The 27,935-nt window shown below is 44.8% G+C and overlaps 1 protein-coding gene and 1 long non-coding RNA gene across 5 annotated transcripts in view; both read left to right on the forward strand.

The window, feature by feature from the left end:
• AFF3 (AF4/FMR2 family member 3) overlaps positions 1–27,935 on the forward strand; it is a 434,554-nt gene that overhangs the window by 35,227 nt on the left and 371,392 nt on the right. The window lies entirely within an intron of this gene.
• LOC116660382 lies at positions 266–26,215 on the forward strand. Its single transcript, XR_004315867.1, has 4 exons — positions 266–277; positions 13,599–13,606; positions 17,943–17,947; positions 26,038–26,215. It is a non-coding gene; the product is annotated as an uncharacterized LOC116660382 (long non-coding RNA).

The following is a 27,935-nucleotide window of genomic DNA, read 5'->3' on the forward strand; positions in this document are numbered from 1 at the left end:
CCCCCAGTTCCCCAGGCTGCCCTCGCTCTGGCTGAGCAGCTCTGATGAGTATCAGGCCCTGCTCTGGGCACATGGCTTCCTGACTGTCACTGCCTGGGTCTGCCCACTGAAGAGTTAGTCAGTCCTGGTCTTCTGTGGCACGACAGCCTTTGTGTTACTCAGGGAGACCCAGCTTCTCCCTGCTGAGGCTTTGCTGCTTTGGGCTAATTGTGTCTGGTGCTGGGCTTGAATCCTCCACAAAAGACGTCCCACCGCAGCTCCCACCACCATCCACGACGTCAACCGTGGAGCCTCCCAGCCTGACAGGAAGTGTGTGGGAGGAGGATCGTGTCTCCCCAGGACCCGATCAGCTCTTAGCGTCCCTAGACCCACAGGCCACCTTCTTCTTTATTGCTTAGCTCTGGGTCAGAGTTTGGACACCTGGTACCGTTGACCACGCAAATCTGAATTTGACTTGTCAAGAAAGATCACTCTCGCTCCAGGTCAGAGAGACGCAGGATTTAAAACAGCAGAACTCAGGTGCTGAGACTGAAGTCAGTTCTCCGGAGGCCGTGGTCTCCAGTCTCGGCAGCCCCGGGCCAGCTTTCCCAGAACAGGCTGTTCCTGAACAGCTCCTTTGCTGCAGGAAAAGCAAACATATTTCTCTCCTATATGGAACCCTTCAGCCCTTTGTGTTTAAACTATTTCCCATCTTGTTTGAACAATTTTTTCCCCCTGGAATAAACATTTATTGTAGGCAGTGTAAACAACAGCTGACACTGTGTGTGTGTTGACTTTTCTGCCTGTCTTCTGAGCTGTCATTTAGTTCGCTGAGAGTCCGGTGACCTGAATTCATGTCTCTACCCCATGGTCACCAATGTAGAGTGTAGACAAGCCTTTTAATTCTCTGGGCCAGAGTTCTTTTGTGAAATAGGGTTAATAAGGATCCCTGCCCTAGCTTGTGGGGAGGGATGCTAAATGTCATGTCTACCCACGGTCTTGAGATGTCCAGAGAAATGGGTTACATAAAACTCCATCATGCTCTTGGAGTGTTTCACTGCCATTGTCATCAACGCCACTGTTGACTTAACCAGTGGCATGGAGACTGTTTTTCTAGGGTGCTATTTTGTTTCTTATGTTGCTGTTGCTCTTAGTTTAAACAGGGTGGAGTTGTCAGAAATATTTACCAGGAAATTCTGACCTTGCAGGGAACAGACTGATCACTCAGAAACAGCTCTGTTAATTGATCTCAGATGAGCCTGCAGGCGGGTGGAGGAGGGCACATGCTCGCTCGGGTCTGGTCTGGCTCCGTGTATCCTCAGGAAGGAAGCAGATAAGAGCCACTTCCCCTGCAGAGTGTCCAGCTCTTTCCTTGGCTGTAGATTGGACTCCAAGAAGTCAATGTTTTTACGTCTCCCCGGGGGCCGGGGATTTCGGGTTATCTGGCTTTTTGAGCAACATCACTTTTAACCAAGTGAAGGTACAAACAGATCTTCATGTTTCCTGGGTGAGAGGGAGAGAATTATGGGTGGGGAGGTTTTGAGGAAGATAAAAGTCCATAAACTGATCATGATCATGGGCTGCACTGCCTTACGGCGCAACCCTGGAGCTGAAGGCAGGAGTGGAGGTGCTGTCTTGTCAGGTTCCACTTGGAGAAAGAAGCCCGCAGACTGTCACGTTTTCTGAGTATCTGTCCTGTTTGCCCCTCTGTAAAACATCGGTGTGAGACAGTATTTCCTCTGGCTTCTCTTGCAGAGATGCTGTGAGGGTTAATTAACAGCTCACTTGTGGATGCTTTGAAAATCAAACAGTGCTTCAGAAACAATAAATATGGTTTGCTTCTCATCTGGGGCGAGCAGAAAGGATATCTCGTTTATTTAGAGTAATTTTAGGAAGATGGAAGAGGGGATGGTCCTCTTCTTGCAGTGACAGGGATGACTTTGTTTGAGACACTGCTTAGGTTGTATTAATATGTCGTCATTTTAAGTGAAGGCATACGTGGGCCCTAGCTGGGGCTGCCAGGACCTGGCGGCTGCAGACCCTCATAGACACCACGGCATCTAATCAGCATCTGGTAACTATGTGTCTACAGTGTGTCAGTTAGAACATTTCACTGTGCAACTGTATGTCTACAGTGTGTCGCTTAGAATATTTAACTGTGCAACGATATGTCTACATTGTGTCAACTAGAATATTTAACTGTGCAATAAAAGAAGTACTAATAAAACACATCTAAGAAATGGAAAATAAGATTAGAGGTGGCATTTTGGCCTTGATTCAAGCGGTACAGGGCAGAGGAGGGTGGAAACCAAGGGCGCTCATTGCCTAGGTCTCTTTGCCACTGACTCATCGGTTACTCACTGCTGCTGGATATTGAGAATCACCCCTTCCCCCCAAATACGCTGCTCTCGGTTTGATTCAGTACTATTTTGTTATTTAACGATACGTGGAAATTTTAGAATTCACATTCAAAATAATGAAATGAGTTAAAACGACAATTCGTTGATCTCTTGTTGGCTTTTTTTTCTCACCAAATTGCACAGATTTTCTACTTTCTTCCCCTCAAAAGTCCCTACCCCCCAAAATATCTGGAGGGCTTTTTTTTTTTTTTTTTTTTAAACTACGAGTGAACTCCTGTTTAGCAACATTGACTACAAATGTGCTACTTGGGAATTTCATCGCTGAATATAATTGCCTTCTTCATTTCTTTTCCTGCTTAACTAGTGTATATAATCACTGATTTATAAGTGTGAGTGTAATGATGTCAGCTGTCTGCTGACTTGATTGGAGAACTTATTATGAAATGAAGTTAATTTTCTATCTTCTTTTCCTGGAAACTCTTTTACACTTAATTTTAAGCAGATAAGTGACATAAAAGACCAAGCCACTTGAAGATAATGCATTTAGAAATTGCTGATTGATGAGCCTCTGCTAACCTAATTTTGTTTTAAAAAGATCCTAATGTGTCTTTTGAGAATAGATTTTTAAATAGAAGAACAAAAATACTCTAGGAGAGGTGGATAAGACACCAGAAAAAAGGAAAATGGAGAGATTCTGACTCTTTCTCCAGAAATTATTTTCACATGAATCCCGGAGTTCATGTTTTACTCATGGTTGTCAGTTGTGGAAAATACTATTTCGCTTAATAGTTTTAATTAAAATAAATGTGTTTTAAGCAAAACCGTTTATGTTGTAAGAGAGAAGCAGCAACATTTTACACATCTCTTTCTTTGCTGGATTTTCTTTTACAGATTATGATCTTTTGGGCTGATTTCCATAAATATGCATATCACACTTGTGTTTCTGTTTAAATGCATGCATGAGTAAGGAGCACTGAATTTGATTAACTTTATTAACCATAAATAATGAAGTGTACTTTTTTATGTTAACCCTTATTTTATTGTGTATCAGCCTTTAGACATTTGGCTATCTGGACAAGCAATCATTTATATCCTTTAAAAAATATTTATTGCTTCTTTGACTAATTGCTTCTTATACGACTTAAAGCCTTTTGCAGTGGTACCATTTGTTAAAACACAGCCAGGAGCAGGCAGAGTGGTGTCATTTTTCAAAAATTTAGTGTCATTTTTATAGACAAATAACACTTGTAAATGATGGATAATAGCCAGCAGGATGCTGCATGGTATAAAATGTGCATGAATTATATTTTCTGGGAGTTAGGAGGTTAACTTGTCTCTGAACTAATTGAAGAGCTTTATGGTAAATGCAAAATGCTGCGTGCACATTATCGGCAAGGCTTAAACCAGCTGAAAAAGGGATTTTCCTTCCCCTGGGTATTATTCATTATCTCATCCTCTTTCTGGCTAGTGGATGTCTGCGGAGAGCATCTAATCGTAATGCATCCATAGGATTTATAAAAGAGTAGATGCTTTTTACAACGACTTGGCAGATTAATACTTTGCTTATTAGAAATGGGAGTTGGAGGTGAGTGAGGGCATCGAAATTATCACTGCATAATGATTATTTTTGTGTTTGCACAGGCCGTGTTTATCCGGCCAACTGTGGTTTCTGTCCCTGGGAAAACAAATGGTGGGAGATAGTCTTGGATTCTTCTACAGCTTGCAGTGTAGACATACTGGGAATTTAACACACAATGTCTGTGGAGTAAGGCTACCTCCAGAGTCTCTTTTTTTTTTTTTTTTTTTTTTTAACACTCTCTTACACAGGGCAGTTGTGTTACGGAGAAAACACACTGTCTCAAATTAGTAGCAGTTGGACTGTATGATCAAGTGTATTAATAGGTAAATAAAAACCAGAAAACTTCATTCATTCAATGGTAAGACTTTGCCTGCCCGAGGTGTGGTTGTAGGCACCTTTCCTGATGACTGGGCAGGCGGTGTGTTTGTGCCTTTTTCATCTTCCCCCTGCATGCTCACTGCCCTTTCTCCTGGGGTTCGTGGTGGGAAAGAAAAGGAGTTGAGGAAAGGAAGGTAATTATAAGAAATAGAGAGGATTTCTTACCTGACCGGTTTGGTCATAAGCTGGCTTTGTGTTTTCTGGGCTTAGCTGCTGTTAAACATCTTTTCTTTATCTTCGGTGCTTTGCAGTTTTATTGCACTGTGTCTGCGTTGGATTTCTTTTTATTTACCCCGATCAGTCTATCTGTGGGTTCATGTCTTATCACCTCTGGGAAAGTCTCAATTACCTCCTTGAGTATGTTTCCCCTTCCCTCCCTCTACCCTTTCTATTCTTTCCTTCAACGACTACGATTAGACTTATTTTAGACTTTCTCATTGTATTCTCTGTATTGATAATGTCTCTTTTCTATTTTTCACCTCCTTGTCTCTCTGTATTGCCTTCTAGGTAACTTTTTCACCTCATTAATTCTCTTTTCAGCTTTGGCTCATACACTGTATGAATCTTGCTAGTGGGTTTTTAATTTCAATAATTATCGTTTTTGTTTTCAAATGTTTTATTTGGTTCTTTTTAGATCCAGTTCATCTTTTGTTGTTTTTTTTTTTAATTGTGGCAGACTACACACAACATAAAATTTACCATCTCAGCATTGGTCCAGTGTGCTGTTCAGTTAGCGTTAAGTGCATTCATGCTGTTGTGCGGCCGGTCTCCAGGATTCTCCCCATCTTGAAAACTGGAACTGCCTGGTCATTTTTGATAGTCACTTGCTGCTTGCCCATTTTGGGGATTCTATCTTCTGCTTCTTTAATATTTCATATGCAGTTACTTTATAGTCTGTGTCTGGCACTTGAAACATCTCAAGTGCATGGTAATTGAAATCTCTTGTTTGTTATTTCTTCTGCCTCTCCTCATGGTATTGCTTGGTTTCCACGTAAGTCATGATTGCCAGCTCGTATTTGGTCGATCTTAATCTATAGAGAAAGGGCCTTGGGGCCTGAAGCATGCTTTCTAGGGGAGTGTTGGCCTTTGCTCCTGCATGGGTGCTGCTGTCCTGAGAGCGTGTCCCCTGTACCTGGTGCCCCAGTGGAACCCAGCTGTTTTCCTTTAACTCTGTTGCCAACCACATGCTTAACGCCCCCGATGAGCCACCTGGAAAGCAGCCCCTCCTCATGGGACCCTTCCCTTTTGTGTGCTCACTGCCTAGGGTTTCTTGTTTGTTTGTTTTTACCTTTGTGCCCCCGGGCGATTGTTCTTGCTTTCTCTGAGCGCAGTGAAACTCTGGTGATGTTTGTTTTTTTTTTCTTCAGAACCTGATTGTTTTACTGGTAGACTCCGAGAGTCTCTTGTCTACTTTGGAAGGCTGTCTCTGATTTTCAAGCCACTTTCCCTTGGGCATCCCTTCGGCTCCTCTGCTGGACCATTCCCAGGGCAGCCTTGCCTTCAGCTGCACCCAGTTCTCTCACTGGTTCTGATTTTACAGAGCTCTGCTCCGTCCATACCCTGCTGGGGTCACCCCATACCCTGGAAGAAGTCTCAGGATGACCTCTGGCCAGCATTCCAGGTGGAGGCCCTGCTGTTAAACACTGGAGTGGGTACCAGGGAGCAGGTGCTCCCCCGGGCAGTTTGAGCGAGCGTCTGGCCCTCTGGGTGATCCATCGGGGTCTCTGTGCCACCTGTGCAACTTTTCTGTGCACGGAAAACTATTATAAAACAGAAGGGATATTTAAATAAAATTTTAAAAATAATTACTATTACACAAAAATAGATATTTAAACGATTTTTCTAATACCTCTGAGAAATATTCTACGTGTAGTTTATTTGTACTTCAGCAAAACCTTTGACCGTCTTCTAGATGAGACATGAAATTTTGGTGGGAAAGTGGCCCAGGTAAGTAGACAGCATTTTGCATCGTGGTTAAGGGCATACAGCCCTTGGAGCCAAACTGACTGGATTTGAAGCCCGTTTTGTTCCTGTACCTCAGGTACGTTAACCTTCCTGTGCCTCAGTATCCCCATCTGTAAAATTTCCGTGCCTCATTGAGTGGTTGTGAGGACTAATGAGAAAACACGTACAGCTTACCTGGCGTGTCCCACGTGCCAGTGTGACACCAGGACTTTCACTGTTTCACCCAGCATTTTTACTGCCGATTCCAGTGACTATAAGCATCACATGTGGGTGGATATCAGGATGCCAGGCAGGGCAGAATGACATCATCTGTTCCCAGAGGCCAATGCTGAGGTGAACAAGGTTGCAGAGTGTGTTTCCCCCCTTGCTGGGCAGTAACATCGTCCCCTGTGCACCCTGGACCCTCTGGGTTCTCTCTGAGTGTTAGCAAGCGGGTCAGAGGAAGGCATGTAGTCTTGTGCGTCTTGTGTTTGTGGTCGGTTTATGTGCGATTTTCAGGGAACACTTCGTGTGGCTGGGATGATAGTGCGTGTTCTGTGGATGCTGCTGGGTTTCATGCCTCATTCATTGTCCTTGTCAAAGGCACCTGCAAGGCCTCAGGGCCAGATCCTGGGTCGCCTTATTCTTGTCCTGACATCTGGCTTCTTGGCTGACTCTTGAGCCCGATGGGAACGTTGATTGATGTGGCCTCTGGATCAAAATTCGCTCTCATTTTCTCATTGCCCTTTTTGTTAACTTGCCTTGGTTTAGAAGAAAGGACAGATGACACTCTTTTTTTTTTTTAATGGCTTTATTGAAATATAATTCACACACATATAACTCATCCATATACAGTGTCCAGTGCACCACACTGTACCTGTAAAAAAAAAAAAGCATCCATGAAAAAAAGCAAAATAATAAGGTTTCCTTGCATTTTAGAGAAATCTATAATCCTTGTTGATCAAATGGATACCTGACCTTTAAATCAGCAAATGTGGGTGATGGGCCGTCCTCACCACAGTCAATTTTGGAACATTTTCATGACCCTTGAGCTCTTACCCGCCCTTCCATTCCCCACTCTCCCCAGCCCTAGAAAAACCAAGAAGAGTCTGCTTCTTGTCTCTGTAGAGTTGCCCGTTCTGGATCTTTTATTAAGTGGAACGATATAGTAGGTGACCTTTTGTGTTTCACTTATTTTGCTTAGCATAATGTTTTTAGGGTTTATTTATCCAAGTTGTGGCACATATCAGTACTTCATTCCTTTTTGGGAGGGGGGTTGGGGCGGAGGGGGAAATAATAAGGTTTATTTATTTATTTTAAAAATTTATTTCAATGGAGGGACTGGGGATTGAACCCAGGACCTCATGCATGCTAAGCACACACTCTACCACTGAGCTGCACTCTCCCCCAGGGTCACACTCCTTTTTTATTGCTGAATCACTTTCCATTGACTGTGTAGATCCCATTGTATTTATCCCTCTGTTGCTCGATGAACATTTGAGTTGTTTACACTTTTTGGCTATTCCAGTAATGCTGCTCTGAACATGTATGTACAGGTTTTTGTGTCAGTATGTGTTTTCATTTTTCTTGGTTGCACACCTAGGAGTCGAATCGCTGGTTCACGTGTTGTAGCCCTACCACACTTAACTGGTTGAAGACCTGCTGGACTGTTTTCCAAAGTGGCCACACCATTTTACATCCCCCCAGTAATGGATGCGGGTTCTAATTCCTCCGTATCCTCGCCTGCTCTTGTCCTCATCTGTCTTTTTGAATGTAGGCGTCCCTGCGCCTGTGAAGTGGTGTCTCACTGTGTCATGACAGGCGTTTCCCTCATCGCCGGTGATGAGCATGCTCCCCACATGCTGCTGGCCGTTAAAATACCTTCTTTGGAGAAAAGTCTGTACTTGGGCATCTGACTTTCATCATCCGCATTTGCTGATTTAGAGGTCAGGTATCCACTTGATCAACAAGGATTATAGATTTCTCTAAAATGCAAGGAAACCTTATTATTTTGCTTTTTTTCATGGATGCTTTTTTTCTTCTTTTAAAACCTGTGTTAAAAACAGCCTTGGATTGTCTTTATGAAAAGCATTGCATGGAGTATCTGAAAGAGTGTGAGCTTTGGGTGCAGAAGATCTGGGGTGAATTCTGTGCCTGCCATTTGCCAGTGATACACCCAACGCATCGTCAGAGCCCCAGTCTCCAGCAGAATTGCTGAGAGGGGTACGTGGGGTTCACATTTATGAAATGCCTAGTATGTCATTTCTCGGCATGTGGTTAGTCCCTCACTACATGCTTGCTGTTTCTGTAGTGGACACTGAAACCCCAGCTGTCCCTCATTGTTTCCTGTGTGGTCCTCTCTCTAATGCCTTTATTTGAATATGCCTTCGTTCAGTCTTTTTCTCAGACAGTTAACGTAGTCATTTTATTTTCTGGCTGGTGTGATTTACTCCAGCTATTTGGGAGTTGAACTCTCCCAAGTTTTGGGGGTGTGTTCCCAAGGGAACCATGAAAGACAGTAGTTTTATCTTGATTGCCAGAAATACAGATGCGGAGGGATTCGTGGAAGATACGTCTGCATTCCCGACAGAGCAGCTCGCAACTTATGTAGCTGATTAATGCAGGCTGCCTCTTCACCAGAGGCGACTCTTCCTCCGAGGAGTCGAGCTTGACCGGAAAGACAAAGGCTTCTTCCACGAGATGGGAGAGACTTTACAAGATCGTGGGGCGCTAGGGCTGAGGGAATTAATAACTTGGATAAAGATACTCGTAGTGAGAGTGGGTGACACTTATTGTGCATTTACACTGTGACACGTGTGCTGTGCTCAGAGATGTAACCACACACGTAGGCATTTAATAGGTACCGAGATCCCACAGGGTTGAGAGTTAGAGACTTAGCAACGGTGCCGAGGTGACACTGCAGACCCAGAGCCGGAACCCAGCCTGGCCAGAGACGTCAGCACAGGTGTTTCTCTTTTTTCTGTGTGTGTGAGGGACCTGGGAAGCCGTCAAGTCTATGAAATGCTATCTACCTCCATTTCTTCAGCTTTTTCAATGGAACCAGCTGCTCAGACTGGATACTTTTCAGAGGGAAGAGGGCTCCATTAACATTTTGGGGCCAAAGGTAAATATCGGACTTCCCTGGGCGGACCAGAAGGCCTGGCCACCTGTATGGAGAGGCTTTAAAACAATTGCGTTTGGAGCCCAGGGAAAGAATGCGTAGCCTTATTTAGAACAGATGGTGTACTGTAAACACATGACTTAGGGGGAGCAGAGCCGCCTGAATCCTGCTTTGACTTTATCGTATTTATCAGGAAAAACAGTCTTGAAGTTGGAAAGGATAGAATAAACATGGTTAGGAGAAATTAAAGCCCGAGATCGAAGAGATAATGAGAGCTGCTAAAAATGCACTAAGGTCTCCCGGGCACTGAAGGAACTTGCAGATGTGACTGTGGAACTACGTTAGGTAATATTTTGTGGATCAGGGAGAATGGGATGCCTGATGACTGTAAATGATTTCAATGAACATATTCCAGTTTTCAACAGGGGGGAAGGAAAGCATAGTTTAGAAACTACAGATGGGTGAGCTTAAGTCAGTTTCTGATGAAATTCTAGAAGCAATATTAAACAGATGTTTGCAGACATCTACCAAGTCAGCAGTGGTTACTGGAAGACAGAAAGGATTCTCTCAGAACAAGTTTGTTCCTGTTTGGATGGGATTCTGAGCTGGAGACAGCATAGGAGTGTCAGATCGCGAGTGAATATTGACCTCACCAAACTGTGTGAAAGTCTCTCAAGACACAGCAAGACAGGGAAATGTGAGCTGTGGGATAATACAATTCAATGAGTTTATCTTTGGTGCAACCACCATTTTGAAACTGGGTGAGGAATTAATTGACATGCTGCAGCCCGTGGGCCATGGTGCCCTGCTTGTTTTTGTCAATAAAGTTTTATTGGCACGTGCTCAGGCTGTCATTAACATGTCTGTGGCTGCTTCTGTGCTGTGAGGGGAGAGCCGAGGAGCTGCCACCGAGACCTGGTGGCCAGTGCAGACTCGGGTTTTGGCTCTTCACTGCAAGTTCACTGACCCCTGTCCCAGGCAGAACACTGATCTTCAGATCAGCTTCCCATTAGAATCATGCAAAAAAGTTCTAATTAAAGCTTCCACCCCTCCCCTCCCAACGGAATAGGAATCTCTGAGGTTGGGCCAGGGCATTTCTTGTTTTTGAAGATTCCCAGTGATTGGAATGTGCAGTCAGGGCTGGTGGCCTTTGGCCCTAGGCTGTAGGAGCTGAGGATGTGTAATCCAGTCTCTGGAAGATGGGAGGTGAGAGGAAGCTCTGGTCCCCTAGAAGACAAGAATTGCACCCTTCCCGCCCCTCGGGGAACAGAATGACGTTGGTGATCGTAATGCATGTGAAGTCCTGCGCTAATGCACTAAATGTCCCTGCAGAACAGAGTGCTGGGTGGTGATTTAACCTCACCGTGATTCATGGGAAAACGGGCTAAAGATTAACTGCAGACTCAGTATTACTAACCTTATGATGGAACCAGGAAAGCCAAAATGCAACAAAACTAACAATAACAACCAAGGCAGTCTCAGCCTGTGATCATGTTAATTTAATGAAAAGCATTTAATGAAAAGCAAGGATAGAAGGTTCACCATATATACCCTGTTAAGGTCAGACCACACCTGTTAGGTATGAGCTCCTTCCTCCGAGAATATGGCTGATGGAGCTTTGGATTCTCACCCGGGGGTGAAACTTCCCAAGTCCCACCCTCCTTAAAGCAAGGTGGGCTGCTGTGGGAAGCCAGGAGGTCTCCTCTCTGGGAGGGATTTGAGCAGCGACTGAATGGCCATTTGGCATAGAAATGCCAACATCCTTGCTGGTCGTATTAGTCAGGGTTTCTCCAGAGACACAGAACCAGAGGATATGTGTGTATTTATATATAGGAAGAGATTTATTGTAAGGGGTTGGTTCACGTGGCCCTGGAGGCTGGCAAGTCCCAGGATCTGCAGGGACAGTCAGCAAACCAGAGACCCAGAGGCACCAGTGATGTCAGTCCGAGTCCAGGTCCTAAGGCCGGTGAGTGGAGGGGGCCGATGCTGTAAGTTCCAGCCCGAAGGCCTACAGGTTCAGTACCCAGGAAGGGTCCGTGCTTCAGTTCAAGTCTGAAGGCAGGACACAGCTCAAGTCCCAGCCTGAAGGTCGCTGGACAGAAAGAATTCTTTCTTCCTCGGGGGCAGTCTAGCTGTTCTGCACTCCATCCAGGCCTTTGTTGGGTTGGAGGAGAGCCACTTACCTTGGGGAGAGCAGTCTGCTTTACTCGGGCTCCTGACTCAAATGTTGGTCCAGTCCAGAAACACCCTCCCAGACACACCCAGAGCAACGTTTGACTGTGTGTCTGGGCACCCAGTGGCCTCCTCAGGCTGACCCGTAAAATTAGTCACCACCATGACCATCTAGCATGGCGACTTCGTTCCATGGATGAGAAGACAGTCTCTGAGGACGTGACTTCCCAAGGTGCCCTGGTGGCCGAGGTCGCCCTGCACCCTTCCTGCCAGACTGTGGTGGACGGGGAGGGTGCCCTGATGACCTCTGGGTCCTCTCCAGGGCCCAGGATCAGACTGGCTCTGCTAAAAGAAATGGAGGCGGCATTGTGGGGGAAGGAGAAACCCTCACCAGGACCAAGGCCTGCAGCCGCTGGGCAGTGCAGTGCTTGACTGGAGGTGCCGATCCAGGAGGTGGTCACGGTCCCCCGGGTGACAGCCATAGGCTTGGATGTACTTGGATTCAACACATACACACCCTTCAGGCCTCCTCACAGAGCCCCCATGCTGGTGTGCAGAGCGGGGTGGACGCAAGGCCACCAGCAGAAGCTCCGCTGGAGGCCTTCCTTTGTGTTCTCGGCACGGGGGCTCCTCATGTTGAATCAGCGGATGGTTTGGGTGGAAGGATGCCAGGCACCCCCCCGGTAGCCTCCCCTAGGAGACCGCTCCTGACACCCGCCGTAACGGGCTAAGCGCCTACCTTGTGTCTGAGACGATTCCAGGCGCTGCACGTTCGCTACGTTTCCTAGTCCCAGACCCGCTGTGCACGTCCCCTGTGACCACCCGCACCCCACGGGTCAGAAGACAGAGCTCCAGGTGCTTTTTCGCCATCTTGGAAGGAAGCTGTGTGACCTGAAAGCCTGGATCTGAGTTTGCCGTGGAATGCCCCCACGTGCTTTCTCTCCCTTGGCACCATGAGTCTGAACTCAGGCATATTAATATTTTACTTATTTATTTGTATAAAATTAATACTCAGAAGATTGCCCACAGAGGCAGCTCTCTGTTTCTGTCAAGCAGCAAACCGTGGAATTCCACGGTGGCCGCCGGGCTGCCACAGGGCACAGTTCAGGTGTCTTTGTGTATAGATAAACTCAGCAGGCGGACTTTTGAGTGAAGCATAATTTTTCAGCTGCTGCTAAGAGGGAGCTAATTGATGACAAAAGGTAAACATAAAAATGACTCTTTGATTACCTGTTGTTTTAGAGTGTCCCCGCTTCTCTGCATCATTACCAAGGAGACTTAAAAGCTATGCAAAAAAGCCTCTTCTTGTACACCTGCCACCTCCCCACCTCGTCCCTTCCTGTCACACTTCCCCACCTCTTTCGTGGCAGCCCTCCACTTGGGGAATCAGGAATTAGTTGCTTAACTTTCTGGTGAGTGTATGAAACAGATCATGGATAGGAGGCTTGCATGTTGCAGGTGCCCAGGTCCGTGTGGTCCTCAGGATGGCAGCTGGAGGGTGTGGAGGCGGGTGCTGCGGCCCCACGTCCAGCCCCTGAAGGAGACTTAATTCAGGATGGCAGTGAGTGGACTTAGAAAGAATGCTTTGAGGAATGTTCTATCTAGATGTGCAAGTACATTATTTTGAGGCTTTAAATCATCAGAATTGGTAAGCGGACCTACCAAGTTGAATGGCAGTCGCTCATCCCAGCTCCAGCGCTTGGAGTAGAGCAGGGACAGGGAGAGTAGACAGCCTGGAAGTTTGGTGTTAACTGGGGACCTCACGGACCCACCCTTAGCAAGTGGAGTCCTAGGAGGCAGGACCCAGCTCCATGGGGTCCCCAAACGAAATGGGCATGATGCCCCCCTGCCCTCCCCTATGTCCATCTGTGTTGGGGACGTGGGTAGGGGGACATGGATGGTCTGGAGTTACTGCTGGCATTTTCTTCATCCCTTCGCAGTTTACTTAAGTTTCGTGAATTTCTTAGAACATATGTAGACATCTCAGTCTTCTCCTTTCTCCTGTAAAAAAGCTTTAATACTGCAGTTTTAAAAAGAAACTGAGTGGCGTGCCTGCTCACCCGAGGCTCTTCAGTGAAACAGATTTAATCCACATGTGAACTACCCAGACAAACAGACGACAAGCTTAAAAGTCTGTTTCCTCCTCTCCCTCTGCCCTTTCCAGTTGCCCTTCCCGTGGTGATCGAAGGCCCTTTGAAAATCCATTTGTGTTTTTGTTGACTGCATCTCAGGTCTTGAAGACTCACAGCCTGGAGAAATATTGATTGCATTTAAGGGTCCATTACTTAGGTAAACCAAGTAATGGAAGTGATCTTGGCTCCCGCTGATCAGATCTCTCCCACCATGTTGGGAAGTTCGTGATCTAATTATTCCAGTTCCTGGTTTCTAAGGCGAAGGTTATATTTTGCTGAAACTTACCTTCCTCAACTTCTCCTTAAGGGGCTGTTCCTTCCTGGGGCACGTGGGCAGTGTATGTTGGATGTGTGTGAACTGGGAGGTGAGCACACGGCAGGGACACACACACACACACACACACACACACACACAATCCATGCCTGCAAAGCTCCCTAGGTTTTGGTTTTGACTCTGTCTGTGTAAGTGATTTAGGAGATGGGAGCCTGGTTAGTTTTGTCCTTTTCACTGTTTACTGCTTGGCCAAGGGGGAGGACACTGCTGCCTGACCGGGTTCAGTGCTGGCCTCTCCTCTCTCTCCCACAAGCTTTGCCTCATCCCGTGCTTTCCTTTTCTGGAGAGAGAAGACTGTTTTCAGTGCAGGGTGTTAGGGGACTGTGGTTAAAGGCTGCTGAGCTGCCGGCTTACCCAGGCATCGGCGACTCACCAGGCTCTTTGCTAGTTGTCCCTGCACCTTCCTCGGAGGCATCACATGGGCTCAGCTTGGATTTTCCTGCTCTTTTTTGAAACATCTTTTGACTCCCTCCATTGGGCCTGGTCTCAGGGAATAACAGTAGTGGGCTCATCTTTCTGGGAGGGGAGGAGTGGAGACAGGGACTGCGGAATGACGTGCTCTTCTCACGGGTCCCCCAACAGCTGGACTGCCCACCCCAACCCTGCCGTTAATTCACATGAATCAGAGAGAGGCCGGCATCCCCTGAAGAGACCGTCAGCATCACCTGCTGCATGGGAGTTATGACTGTGGCCCAGGGGCAGATGGCCATACTCCCCGGGCAGGGCTTGCGGATGAGTGGTGAACGCCTGCCCTTCAGAGTTCTGGGGGATTTCTCTTGGTTGGGCAAGATCTCCGTGTGCCAGTGTTTACTTGTATTCATTAAGAAAGTGTGATTTCCCAAGTGTAGAATACCGTGTGGTGGGACTGAAGTATCTTAAAATTTAACAAAACACACTTTGTAGATACATCTTTTCCTAACAGAACCAAGTGCTGGATCTCTGTTCAGGCTGTGGGACGTGTGAGTCTTTATGGGAAATGTCTTGGCTGCTCGGTAGCGTGGATTCTTTCTGGGGTCCAAACGTGTAAGGTGTCTAGAATGTGCCTCACGGTAACCTTGTCAGTCCAGATACTAAGACACAACTGTAAAGCCGTTTCCAAGGGTAACTGCTATTTTAATGGGCCTAATGATCGTGCTAAAAAGCTTATATCGAGAGCAGTGCAGTCACATTCCTTGAAAGTCTGTGTCGAGTTGTGTGAAGAGTGTTCCGAGTTTGGCCTCCCACTCAGCCCGTTGGATTAGTTCTACTTTCCCGACCTTGGATTCCAAGCTTATGGAAAAGTGGGAAATGGTGCGATGACCACGAGGGACCCCCCCCCCCCCCAGTGGCTCTGCCCTTTGGCTGCACTTGCTCCATGGCTCTCGCTTTGTTTCCTGAATATTCACAAGGCAGTTGCAGATCCTGACAGTTCGTCCCTAATCACCTCAGATGTGTCTCTCAAGAATTAATTAGTTTATTCTTTTACACCATCTATTACCATTAAAACACCAGGAAAAATTAACTTTGATATGATAATATTATCCAGTGTTACAGTCCACATTCAGATTTCCCCAGTTGTCTCAGGAATTTTCCATATAGCTGGTTTTTGTTTGTTTGTTTGTTTGTTTTTTAATCCGGGATCCAATCAAGACTCATTTACTGTGTTTAGCTATCATATCACTTTGCTTTTTTTTAAATTGAAGTATAGTTGATTTACAATGTTGTGTTAGTTTCTGGTGTACAACAAAGTGATTCAATCATATACATATATATGTATACACACTCTTTTTCATTATAGGTTATTACAAGATACTGGATATAGTTCCCTGTGCTGTACTTTAGGACCTTATTGTTTATCTATTTTATATATAGCAGTTTGTATCTGCAAATCCCAAACTCCTAATTTAGCCCCCTACTCCCTTCTTCCTCCCAAGTAACCATAAGTTTATTTTCTATGTCTGTGATAATCTTTCTGTTTTGTAAATAAGTTCATTTGTATCATTTTTTTTAAGATTCCACATACAAGTGACATCACATGATATTTGTCTTTCTCTGACTTACTTCACTTAGAATGATGACCCATGTTGCTATGAATGGCATTATTTCATTCTTTTTTATGTCTGAGTAGTATTCCCTGTATATATGCACACACCCCATCTTCTTTAGCCCATCATCTGTTGATGGACACTCACATTGCTTTGTCACAACCCTTTAGTCCCTTTTAAACCTAGAACACTCCTTCAGCTTTTTCAAAGTCTTTTGTGATACTGACCATTCTGAAAAGTCCAGGCTAGTTCTTGGGGAGTGTCCTGCAGCCTGTGTCTGTCCGATTGTTTCCTCTCATAAGATTCAAGAATGCCTCCTAGGGAGAGCAGCAGTCCGCCTGCCCTGTCACTGGTGGGCTTGGGTTCAGTCACACGGTTCACAGGGTGCCCACCAGATTTCTCCACTCTATGAGCACTACCTTCTGTGATGAGCATTTGAGGTGATCTTCTGAGATCACGTGAATATCCTGTTCTCCAACCATCTTTCCCAGGAGTTTTAACACCTACTGACAGCCTTTTCCCGAATCAGTTATTGCATTGGTGGTTTCTGTGCCCCAATATTTGATAGGAAAAGTCATTGATACTTCGGGGGCCAGAGAAATGACTCTGGGGAGAAAAGAGACTTGTCCTTTTGATGAAAAACAGAAGGAATTTGCTTTTTATATATTTAAAATAGAGTTTTAAATGAAATTTAAAAGCCCATGTTCATTTTGAATGCAGGCTTTAAAATCGTGAGCTTATGAATGTCTGAATTTTGTACACTTCATCTTAAAATTTGCATTAACAGTTTTACAGTCGAATTCTTGTTATTGGTAGTTATTGCAGTATTTGGAATGAAAGTGAGAAAATGCCCTGAGTTCCTGAGTGAAAGATCTCTGTAGAAATGTGTCCCTCTGTAGGCCTATCAACCAAGGAACTCGATGAAACTCTGAATGAATCTTCTGTGTTTTTTAAGCAGTACTCATTGGAGAAATGGCTTGTGATAAATGGGTTTCACTAATTAAATCATACACTTCCATAGTGCATTACATATAAAACTAGACTAGAAAATAAATATAATTAAAGTAAACATGCCCTTCTAATTAGTAATTGTTTCTGCCATTTTAAGCAAATTTCAGAGTCGCAGAGAGCTGCTCCACTATAAACCTAATAATGAAGCTTGTGATAACAGGTGTAAACGAACACAATGGAAAACATTTACCGGGTAACATGCTAAATTAAAAATGACATTAACAAGTCTCATTTTCAAATTCACTGTAATTAACATTTGTTCAACCCAGAGATGAACAAGTGTGCGGTGGTAAGATGTCTTTATTTATAGCTGGTGACATTTGTCATGGCTTTATCTTTGTTAAATTGTAAACAACAGGGATGTGGTCCTTCCTAAAATATGTCACGTTTATGCAGTCTTAGACAGTTCTGACAAAGGGTGAAATGTGATATCTACTGGTTTCGTGACGGTGGGTAACACGCAGGTGTGCCACCGCTCTGGCCAGGGGTGGAGAAAGACGTGAAATATTGAGAGGGGGTTGAGTCTGGAGATACGCAGGTACAGGGCTAGTAATATGCTCGACATGATAAAAGATTACGGTTCCCCCAAGTGTTTCCCCTCCAGGCACATATGTGCCTCTAAGTGCTCTGAATCGATGTTTGTTTCTGCAAATAAATATTATCTTAAAGGCTTTTTTTTTTTAATGACACTCGTTAATACAAGCTAGAAACCAGAAAACAGAAGAAGCAGCTCTGCATCTTAATTTGTCACAGAGGACACGATGCTTTACTCCTTACAGAGAGTTTCATCACTGCAGTGATGATTGAGTGAGGAGTTTAAGGATTATTGCGCTGCTAAACATTGGCTTAAGTCTTAGAGCTGATTTTTTTTAACTTTTAATCACTCTGAATTTTTAAAAAATGTTAAGGATGTGTCCTAGGGATTGTTATTTTTCAGTTGTTTAAAACTTTTCGGTGGATTTCATTTAGCTGGTTTTGGGGTTTATCCTGGAGGTAGAGGTGGGAAGGTTTACAAGGACAGGGTCTGTGGTGAGTCCTTGTTAAGCCTGGCGCATGGCAGGTGCACAGTGGTGCTTGTAGGATTCTGAGACTCGGTATCTACCAAGTTCTGGAGCTTATAGCCTTGTTGGGAGGTGGAATTGCTCTGCACCATCAGCTCTCTTGGGACTCCAGCTGGCGACTCACCCTGTAGCTCTTGGGACTTGCCAGTCTCCATAATTGTGTGAGCCAGTTCCGTATAATAAATCTCTTTACACACACACACACACACATGCCCTGTTGGTACTGTTTATTTGGAGACTAATATGCCAACGTAGCAGGATTATAGATTAGAAATTTTACACACACACACATACACACACACACACACACACACACACAGAGATATATACACATATATTCACGTCCCAGTCATGCATATAAGGAAAGATTTAAGGCACTTCTTAGCAGACTATCAGATGTACAGTAAGAATGCATTAATGGTCTCTGTTCTTCTTCTTACTAAGAAGGACACTTGTCTGCAGTTGCTTGGCTGTTTCCTGTGCGTCTCAGAGGCAGAACAGGAACAGGGTGAGAACATGAGTGCTGCTGGGGGCTGGGGACTGCTGGCATTCAGCTCCCAGAGCCCATCACCTGCTGGCCTTTCTGAAGGGAGTTCACGGTCTTCTCTGGCTACCACTGGCCATGTGATTAAAGAAAATAGCCAATTCTTCCAGCTGCCCCCTTTTTTGGTCCCCCACCCTTTGCCATGGCCAGTCTCTTCCTTCCTTTCAGACCGGCGATCTCCCAGCCCTGAGCTTATGAGGATGGTTGGTTAGGGTAGGGAGGTGCTCTGGAGTCTGTGGGCGGAGTCTCTTTCTCCTGGAGCAGATTGTCATCACGTACCAGTCCCCCTCCCTCCAGACTCTTCCTGTCCATCTCTTCGAGTCTGCTTCATGGCTCAGTGTGGTCGGATGTGCTGGACGGTGAGCTGCCAGAGAGAGTCCGTGGGCCTCTGAGTGGGCACTACTGTTCTTTTTCCTCTTTGGGACATCTGTGGATTAGTTTTGAAGCAACATAAACATATCAGCATGCCCCAAACTAAATCTCAAGGGCCAACCAAAATTAAATGGCAGGTCAGATATCCTTGGGCCAGGGAACCAGCCAACAGCAGGCTGACCCACAGAGGGAAAAATGAGATTATATGTATTTCTACTTGCTGCTTTGGGGATTTTTCTCTTTTAGCTGTTGGCTCTTGCATTGATTTGGGAAAGTGAACTTCTGTGGTGTATTGAGAATGAAAAAAAAATATTGAAAACCGGCATTGAGATTCATTGCACTCTATAACTCACAGAGACAGATGAGAAGGAGGAGAGAGAAGGGGTGATTCTGCATAAATTCAGTATTTTCATCTAGGGATTTTCCCTGTACCATCCTCAATATTTGTTTCTTAGGGGACTGAGGCAAATGAAAACAGAAAGAGCTATTTCACTGGAAACGTGTCGCTGTCTATGAATAGATCGATATTGTTACTGCCAGGGACAAAGGTTTATGAGCCAACTTCCACGAGAGAGGATGCTCCCAGGTGCAAAGAGAGGGCAGAAGCGGAGGATGCATTCCTGCCCTCCAGGCTCAGACCGTGTGAGTGGGAGCCCTGGGCGCCCGGCTGTCCTGAGGCGGAGAAGATGGCGGGGAAGGGCAGGGTGACCATGCCGCTCACGGTCACGGCTCCTGGCGGGTTCACCTGGCCCCCCTGGCTGGGTGGGAAGGAAGCTGCCGCCCTGAGATCTAATTACCGGAGGCGAGGTGCTCAGATGTGAGCCGCCTGATTATGAAAGCCCAGGGCACATGTGCACGCAGAGGCCCCCAGTGTCACAGATACTGAAAAAAAAACCTTTTTTTTTGACAGCAGATTTAAACTCAGATGAGCTCCATGAGGAACTGCAAATGTAGAAAGGAGCCTAGACTTTCTTAAAAAATAAAAGCACTCAAAACCTCAACAACAACTACAAAGCCCCTTTGGAATCATTATTTGAAGACAGATCATCACACTCAGTTTCACAAGAGTGTGTGAAAATGACTGCATGAATAGAGTCTTTTAAAAGCTCATAATTAAGGCAAAAGATCACCCCATTTGTTGAAGGTTTGGTAGATGGGAATAGTAAAAACAATTACTCTTTGTTGTATGTATTGGTTAAAAAAAAAAGTTTTTCTTTTCTGGTCCTTTGCCTCGTGAAACCTGTTTTGAATGCAGCTATTTTTTTCCCCTTTCATTTATGTTCAATTTCTCTGAAAATAAAAATCTCAAGTCCGTGGAGCGATTTTATATCTTTTTCAATATTGCGTTCTCCCATGTAATTGCACGGGATGCATTTTGTGCGGCCCCAGACCAGAGCCTTCTGATCCCTGTCCTGTGCAGGAGAGCCACATGTTCTGCGTGGGCCATCACAGTGTCGCAGGCTGAGGGGATGCTTGCCAAAGGGACTGGGAACCATGCACCACTGTGTCCCCTACCTGCCCTTCCTGTTGGAGGCTGAGGCCACGGGTGTTTGTCGGAGTCAAATCCGTATTCTTTTGGAAGATGCATCTGGCCCTTTAGCAGCTCCTCAGAAGTTCTCTTGGTCGTTTGAGAGTTTCTCCTGCACTTATCCCATGGTTTAGATATTAAAAGGGTTCCTGGCACTTTAATGTCCCAGTTTCTGGGCATAAGGAATGTGAGAAAGCTGGATTCTGTCTGCATTTGCAAAGCCTCTTCGAAATTTGTGAGGCTTAAAAAAAAAAAAATCCTCCGTACTTAAAAAAAAAAAAAAATTCGAGTTTTGTCTTACCTCCATTCATAGGTGATTCTTCTACTGCCCAGTTTTAATTTCCACGTATCCAGTATTTCAGCTGGAGAGAAACATGCATGGGGATGATAGAGAAATGGTCTTTAAAACTCTCCCTGAGAAGCTAAAATAACATTGCAGGTTTTTCTTAGTCTAAATATTTCAAAATTCAGTTGGTTATTTATTGAGTGACTACAGTGTTCCAGGCAGTAGGTGCCACACCAGACATGGTGTGTGTTAGCTCAGGCTGCTGTAACAAATACATCATCGTCTGGGTGCCTTAAGTAAACAGACATTTATCTCCCACAGTTGTGGAGGCTGGAAGTCCAAGGTCAAGGTATCGGCAGATTCGGTTTCTGGTGAGATCCCTCTTTCTGGCTTGCAGAAGGCTGCCTGTGGGCTGGGTCCTCAGCTGGCAGAGGGAGAGAGATGTTCGGTATCTCTTCCTCCTAACAGGTCATGAATCCCATTGAGGGACACCATTCTTATGATCTCATCTAAACCTGATTACCTTCCAAAGGCCCCACCTCCAAATACCATCACTTCAGAGCTCTGGATTCCAGAGCATGAATTTGAGAGGAAATGCAGATCTTCAGACCATTATGCATTCTAGAAAGTTCCTCCATTTCTTCATTATCAGTCCTCAGGACAGCTCCCCAGCCCAGGCCACTTACATTTTCTCCCTTATGTTATTAAAACACTTGATTCAAGCTGGATGCATTCAGCTCACCTGAGTGGTTCAATCACAATTAGTGTGCAGCTGCTAAGTACATATTTTTTAATGTTTCTTGGCTTCCATGAGTCCATTCTTTCTCAGTCATTAGGAAGCTTCAGGGGTGTGGATCGCCATGACTGTGACTTGCTTGATCCATGTTCCAGCACAGCGTTCATTTGTGTAACAGACACCTATTGTGGGCCTACTGTGTGCCAGGCACCGTTCTAGACCCTGCATTGAAAGGAAACAGCTTCCCTAGGGGAGCTTACATTTTAGTGAGCCAGAGAATCCACTGACAGCAAATTCCAGCTTGAGATGCATGTGTACAGCAGAGAAAATGTGGTGGGTAGTAGGGGACATGCAGGTGGCGGGCATTGCGCATTAGGTGGCTGGGGAAGCCCCCCTGAGGAGGCGACATGTGACCTGAGATCTGAGAAGTTAACCACACAGAGGTTTGGGGGAGACGCTTTTCCAACAAGGGCAGCAGCGGGGATGAAGGCCTTTCTCCCGGCTTGTCACAGGGCAGAGAGCGAAGACGGCCAGTGGGCCAGGGGCCTGGGGTGGCTATGGAGTGGCGGGGATTTGGTGTGAGGTGGGCTCAGAGAGCAGGCACGGCCTGGAGCTTTGCAAGCGCTGGTGAGAAGTTCCAAATTTATTCTGAACCCAGAGGGAAACCATGGCGGGCTCAGAGTGGGAGGAGAATAGGATTTTATGAACACTGCAAGTTTATTCAATAAATATCATGCTGTTAACAGTACTGAATGTCTGTATGCAACTATGTGTAATACATGTTTCTGTGGTTGGAAGCTAAGAGAAATATTTTATGCAAACCTAATAAATGAATTATATCTCCTTGTGTTTCTAACAGTTTAATATTCATCACTTGGAGAAGATAGATGCATTTTACCCATGTGTGGGCATGAATTGTTCATTTGAGTGGGGCCTGCCAATTTTAGCTAAGGTCTCCTCTTAATTTTGATTGTATATCCCTTGTGGCTACATGTCAAAAAATGACATACCAGCCTAGGCCAATCTGGATTTAATGACTAGGAAACCATGGACTTTATGTGATTTGGGGGCACATGGGGGCTTTTCTAATGCCAGTTCCAGGGATAAGTGGCACGGAGGTTATTTGATTAATTGGACAAGCCTAACTCTAGCTTCATGTCCGCCTGTCACCTGAACACAAAACATTGCAGATTGGGTGACTTGGCACTTTATAATTAAAATCGCCATCCTTCCTTTCTTGTTAACAGGATGTTTAGCTCAGCATTACACTGTCCTTTAGGTAAGCGTGGACAGTGCCCTGCACAGACTCCCCTTACCTCCAAGTGAGGTGTCTTCCAAGGTGCATTTCAAAACCACTCTGCTCCCTAAAGTCTCGGTGTAGTGGAAACCACGTCTTTGCAACAAGACCCATTTCACAGCTTCTGTATGAACTGATGTTTGGGGGAACTAGAGACACCCCGGGCTTAGGAGGCTCCCACTGAGCTTCTCTGCTGACGTGGTACCGGTGGAGCCGTCAGCCCCACACCACTTCCATCATCATGAGATGATGCATTTGCACGTGGTTTTAGCCCAGCGTTGGGCGTGTTTGAAAGACTCAGAGCCCTGGACTGGCTCAACTTTCCAGGTGATGAAGAGGGAGGCCGTAACACCGACGAGGGCTTGACGGGGCTAACGGTGACCCTGAGGTCTCCCTGCGCCACCGGGATGATGGGGCCCTTGGCCTGAAGAGCTGGTGTTGAGTCTGTCCACGCCTCCCCTCCAGGGACTAAAAGAAAGAAAGACTGAGACGTTCTCAGCTGGTCATCTTAGACCCTTTCACCACCAAACACTCCTAACTCATTCAACTTTAATTCACATATGCTTTAAAATTCTTCAAGTGGATGACTTTTCAAGAGGCTCGGTAATAAAACTGAATGGTCTTTGAGACAAATACAACCCCCAATAGAACCCATGCTGCCGATTTTAGTGTTGTGTTATTAGCACGGGTGTTTCTTTCATTGATAACTATCATTCTGCTTTTTCACCTGGATATTGTTTTACAGGGAGGTGCAGCTCCTTACTTGGTCTTTTCAAAAAAGAGTGAGGGGAGGGTATAGCTTGGTGGTAGAGTGCGTGCCTAGCATGCACACGGTCCTGGGTGCCATCCCTGCCACCTTTCAGTTTGCGGGAAGAAATTGCTAAATTCCAAAGTCAATAAAGTTCAGCTCTTTCCAATCTAGAAGGAGGAGTGGATAGTAAATATTTATCAAGAGTGTTTCCGGATTCCTTTTGCACTGGTTTATCGGAAGGTGACGGTGATCGCGTCCTTTGGATGCTTGGTTACACGGCGGCCTTTTCTATGCCGGCGTGTATTTTCAGGGGTAAAATTGTGGGCAGATTTGGACTGGTGCCCAGCCTCTCTTCCCCCAACTGCAAGCTGTGTGATGTCTTTCACTCACTCTCTCCCATGTTTATAAAATAAAATTGAAATCAAAGCTGTCTTTGTATTATTAGCTCACAAAATGGTGGAGATGGTTTACCCTTTTCTGTGTCTTTCTGTAAGACTTTTTGTCCTTTATATGGACACACTTACACATTGTTTGGGGGGCTTGTCGATATGTCCAGATTGGTTTTTAATTTGAGGATAGTTTAAGTCAACTTGTGGAAGGCTGGAATCCTGGACAGGATGAAATAAGGGGTCAGGTGGAACATGAGGGGCTGAGACCTGCAGGAATAAGACCATGCAGCACCCTCAGCACAGTGGGAAAGCAGGCAGGGCACAGAGGGACTTGCTTAATGCAAGTGTCCCTGGGTGCCTCTGCCGTGTCCTCTGGCAGACCACACAGGGGCCTGGAGAACCTTCTGCCTTGGACTTCATTATTGCAGAGGAATGATTCCTGTATGGTCTTTGTCTTTTTCTCCTTTATTTTTTCTCTTCCTTTAATGGCTTGATGGTGATTTTTGGGGGGGTGAGAAGAAGTAAGGTCAAGAGTTTTGTCATTTGAAATATTGATTTGAAAGTCTTTTATCCTGGCCATTTCAGAGTCAACAGAGACTCAAAGCAAACAATTACAAAAGCAAACAAAAACGACAAAAACACTCAAGGTTGCAGTTGAGAGTACTAGCCATGATTTTTTTCACAGAGCCAAATGTATACAACATGTATTCCTATTGGCCCCTTGCTCCCATACTTGGATCATACCCTGTATGGTTTTGAACTGTGCATTTTCACTAATATTGTGAGCATTTGTCATTAAATATTATTATATTTTCCTTGAAAACATTCATGATACTTAGTTACATGAGTGTACCATAATTTATTTAACCCTTCTTCTGTTGGACGTTGAGATTTTTTTTCTCTTAATATCTTAGCTGTTGCATGAACATGAGCTATGATGAACATTCTTGTACAGAAGTCATTGCAAATATCACTGATAATTCTTTTAGTAAAAATTCTTAAAAAGTGGAATTCTTGATTGGGGATGTGAGCTTTTATACAGCTTTTGATATGTTGCCAAATTTCCCTTCAGAAAGACTTAACCTGTTTAGCTACCAGGAGGAGCAAGAGAGACCACGTCCTGCTCTATACCATTGTTTGAACTGAGGGTTATACTTTTAGTTCTTTGCCTATTTGATAGGTAAAATGGTATTTCTTTATTATTTTTTGAAAAATTATTGATTAACTGTATTTTTTTTACATGTTTGGTTATTTTTATTTCTCTCTTTTTTTAATTTTTGGAGCTTACTGTTCATATTCTAACTCTATTTGACATTTTTAAACCATTTTCTTTATTTCTTACAACTCTTTACATATATACTAATACCATTACCCCTTTTCTTATGTATTTTCTATCCTTTTTCCAGTTTATCCTTAATCTTTTAACTTTGTGGAAATTTTATGATATACATATATATATAAGTGTATAATTTTTACATGGTCAAATATGTCATTTTTTTCTTTCATTGCTTTAATGATGAAGAATGCCAGCCCCTTCTTAAGATCACTTATTTACCTATATTTTCCTTCTGTTGTTTTATAGCTTCATTAAAATGTTATTCTTTAATCTGGTGGAATTTATTTTTGAATATGTTATGAGGTAGGCTAAAAATTTTTCCCCCAAATACTTTACCTATTATCCCCAAACTCAAAGTGGGTTAATTGAAAAACCCTCTTTTCCCTAAGGATTTATAAGATATGAAGTTAAGGTTTTTAAAAGTTAGTAAGATAATAAGGCCTAGGACAATATATGGGGCAGTCCTTGGGTTATTAGATAAAGGAATTGAATGGGACGGGTGAGTGGCAGGCACTTCAAACCTCAGGCACCATGAGGATGCTGGTGCCATTTATGTCAGGTGGGGAATTCATGAGGAGAGACTCTTGAGAGCTTGTTTTGGAGAGCAGGGGAGCGCAGCTACTAGTATGCCCTTGACTGAGAAGAACGGTCCTCCTCTATCGGGGATGGTCGTCCTCTTCACCCGAGCATGCAGTTTCGGGAGGGACGCACATGGAGCGGTGAGGGAGGAAGGGGACACCTGCCTAGCCAGCCAGATCAGCCGAATCAACCTTGGCGATCAATGGGGTGACAGATGTCACAGCCAGATCGCCCTCACATCCGAGGAGACTCTTGTCAGCATAGAGTTTCGAAATTTTTCTTTAGCATCTTTTTTTTTTCAGAGCCTGGCACACGCTTTCCATTTAGGTTAGAACCATATCAGTGGTCTTTCTCGGTAGACTGAACATATTTGTAAGTCAAGACGTGGGTTAAGTGGTTCAAGGGACAGAGGAGAAATCTGGGCTTTTGGAGGCCACTTTATTTGTATTCATAGTTGTTCCTTGAAGTTCCCTCATTACTGCCACCACACCCATTCCAGGAATGCTGCTTTACTTAGAACTTACCTTTGTAAACTTCATTACCTTTGTACAACTTACCTTTACAGTTGACAGATAACGTTTGTATCTGTTAATTCACCTGGTCACACAACAGTCCAGTGCTGTTGGCCTGCATGCATTATGATGTCCTTGTTTTTAAAGATTTGGATGGAAATTTGTGCCCAAAGACATTAGGGGCTTAAGGTCACACAAAGAAGGTATGTTCTCTTGTTCTTTCACTGAACGAATACTCATTGGGGCCCACCCTATGCCAGGCACTATTAGGTACTGAGGATGCAGGGGTGAAAAGGGAGGTCTTGCTCTTCAAGTGCTTAAGCAAAGTAAAAGGCAGCCCTGGAACTAAAACTAGATCCTGTGACTCCAAGTGGTGCTGTTCCCACTACACCTTACTTGCCAGTATATGGACCCGTAACCTTCATGGCTGAGACTGGTCAAAACAGTGATGAGTTCGCTTCACTTGTAGGAACTTGGGGCATCCTTGGTTGACTGAAGGGCCATCGTCCTTCTCCAGCATCATTGTTATTCATAAGTGGTATGTCTGGTTACTGCTTTGACCAAATTGACTCGGCACACTTGGAGTTTCCTAGCATACCAGCAGCGTTCCCAGAGAGAGAAGAGGGGTGACTGGTTCAGTGAGGATTACTTTGGCATCGCTCAGTGGAAGGTGCTGGTACTTGGGTGAGATGTGCTTCTGGAGCATCCCTGTTTTGACAGAGTTGGTGTGAAGTAAGAGTGACTCTTGGCAAATTCCCCTTTGTATAGGGATGTGGTTTCACAGGTGCCCAAAGACTAAACTTTGAATGGAGGAAGTGGAATAGAGGAAGTTGACCTTGGCCATAGTAGGGGAGAAGGACGTGGTTGGTCCACAGGCATGTATTGCTCATGACGTGGTGCTGTGGAACAGTGCACTGCCTTGTTGTGGCCTTGAGGATGCCCAGGGTGGGACAGGGAAGAATCTGACTCCTGTCTTTGACCAGACTTTACTTCTTAAGGCCAGTCCTTGGTGCTTGACAGTAACTGTCTATTAAAATTAAAAAAAAAAATCACATGAGGCAATTAGTGTGGGTGACATTTAATACTTCATGCATGGTGACCTTGAGTGGCCTTGATGGAATGAGGGAACTTGGGTGATGATTAGATCAGTGTATTAGGTTGCCGTCTACCTTGGTTACCATGTATACCTTTTTAGGACTCTTTCTATACGCACGAGATCAGAAGCCACACATCTCTATTTCTTGGTTCTTTGTTGTGTAGAGTGTTATTTAGAGTCACTCAGACTCTTTGTTTTAAAAGAGAAATGTTTTCTTCATTGATCCTCAGATATAAATGTGCTACCATTATTATCACCCCTCTAGAAAGATCAGATAAAAACAAAAAGAAAAATTAGGTTTCAGGGGACTTTCATGGTAGTGGGAAAAGCTAGTTGTTCTAATGATTTTATTAATTTGTTTGAATTCTGAACTGAAAAGAGGTTCATCTATTGGACAACTGAAGATGAGAATAA

Source organism: Camelus ferus, chromosome 28, assembly GCF_009834535.1.
Source record: "Camelus ferus isolate YT-003-E chromosome 28, BCGSAC_Cfer_1.0, whole genome shotgun sequence".
NCBI classification, from domain to species: domain Eukaryota; kingdom Metazoa; phylum Chordata; class Mammalia; order Artiodactyla; family Camelidae; genus Camelus; species Camelus ferus.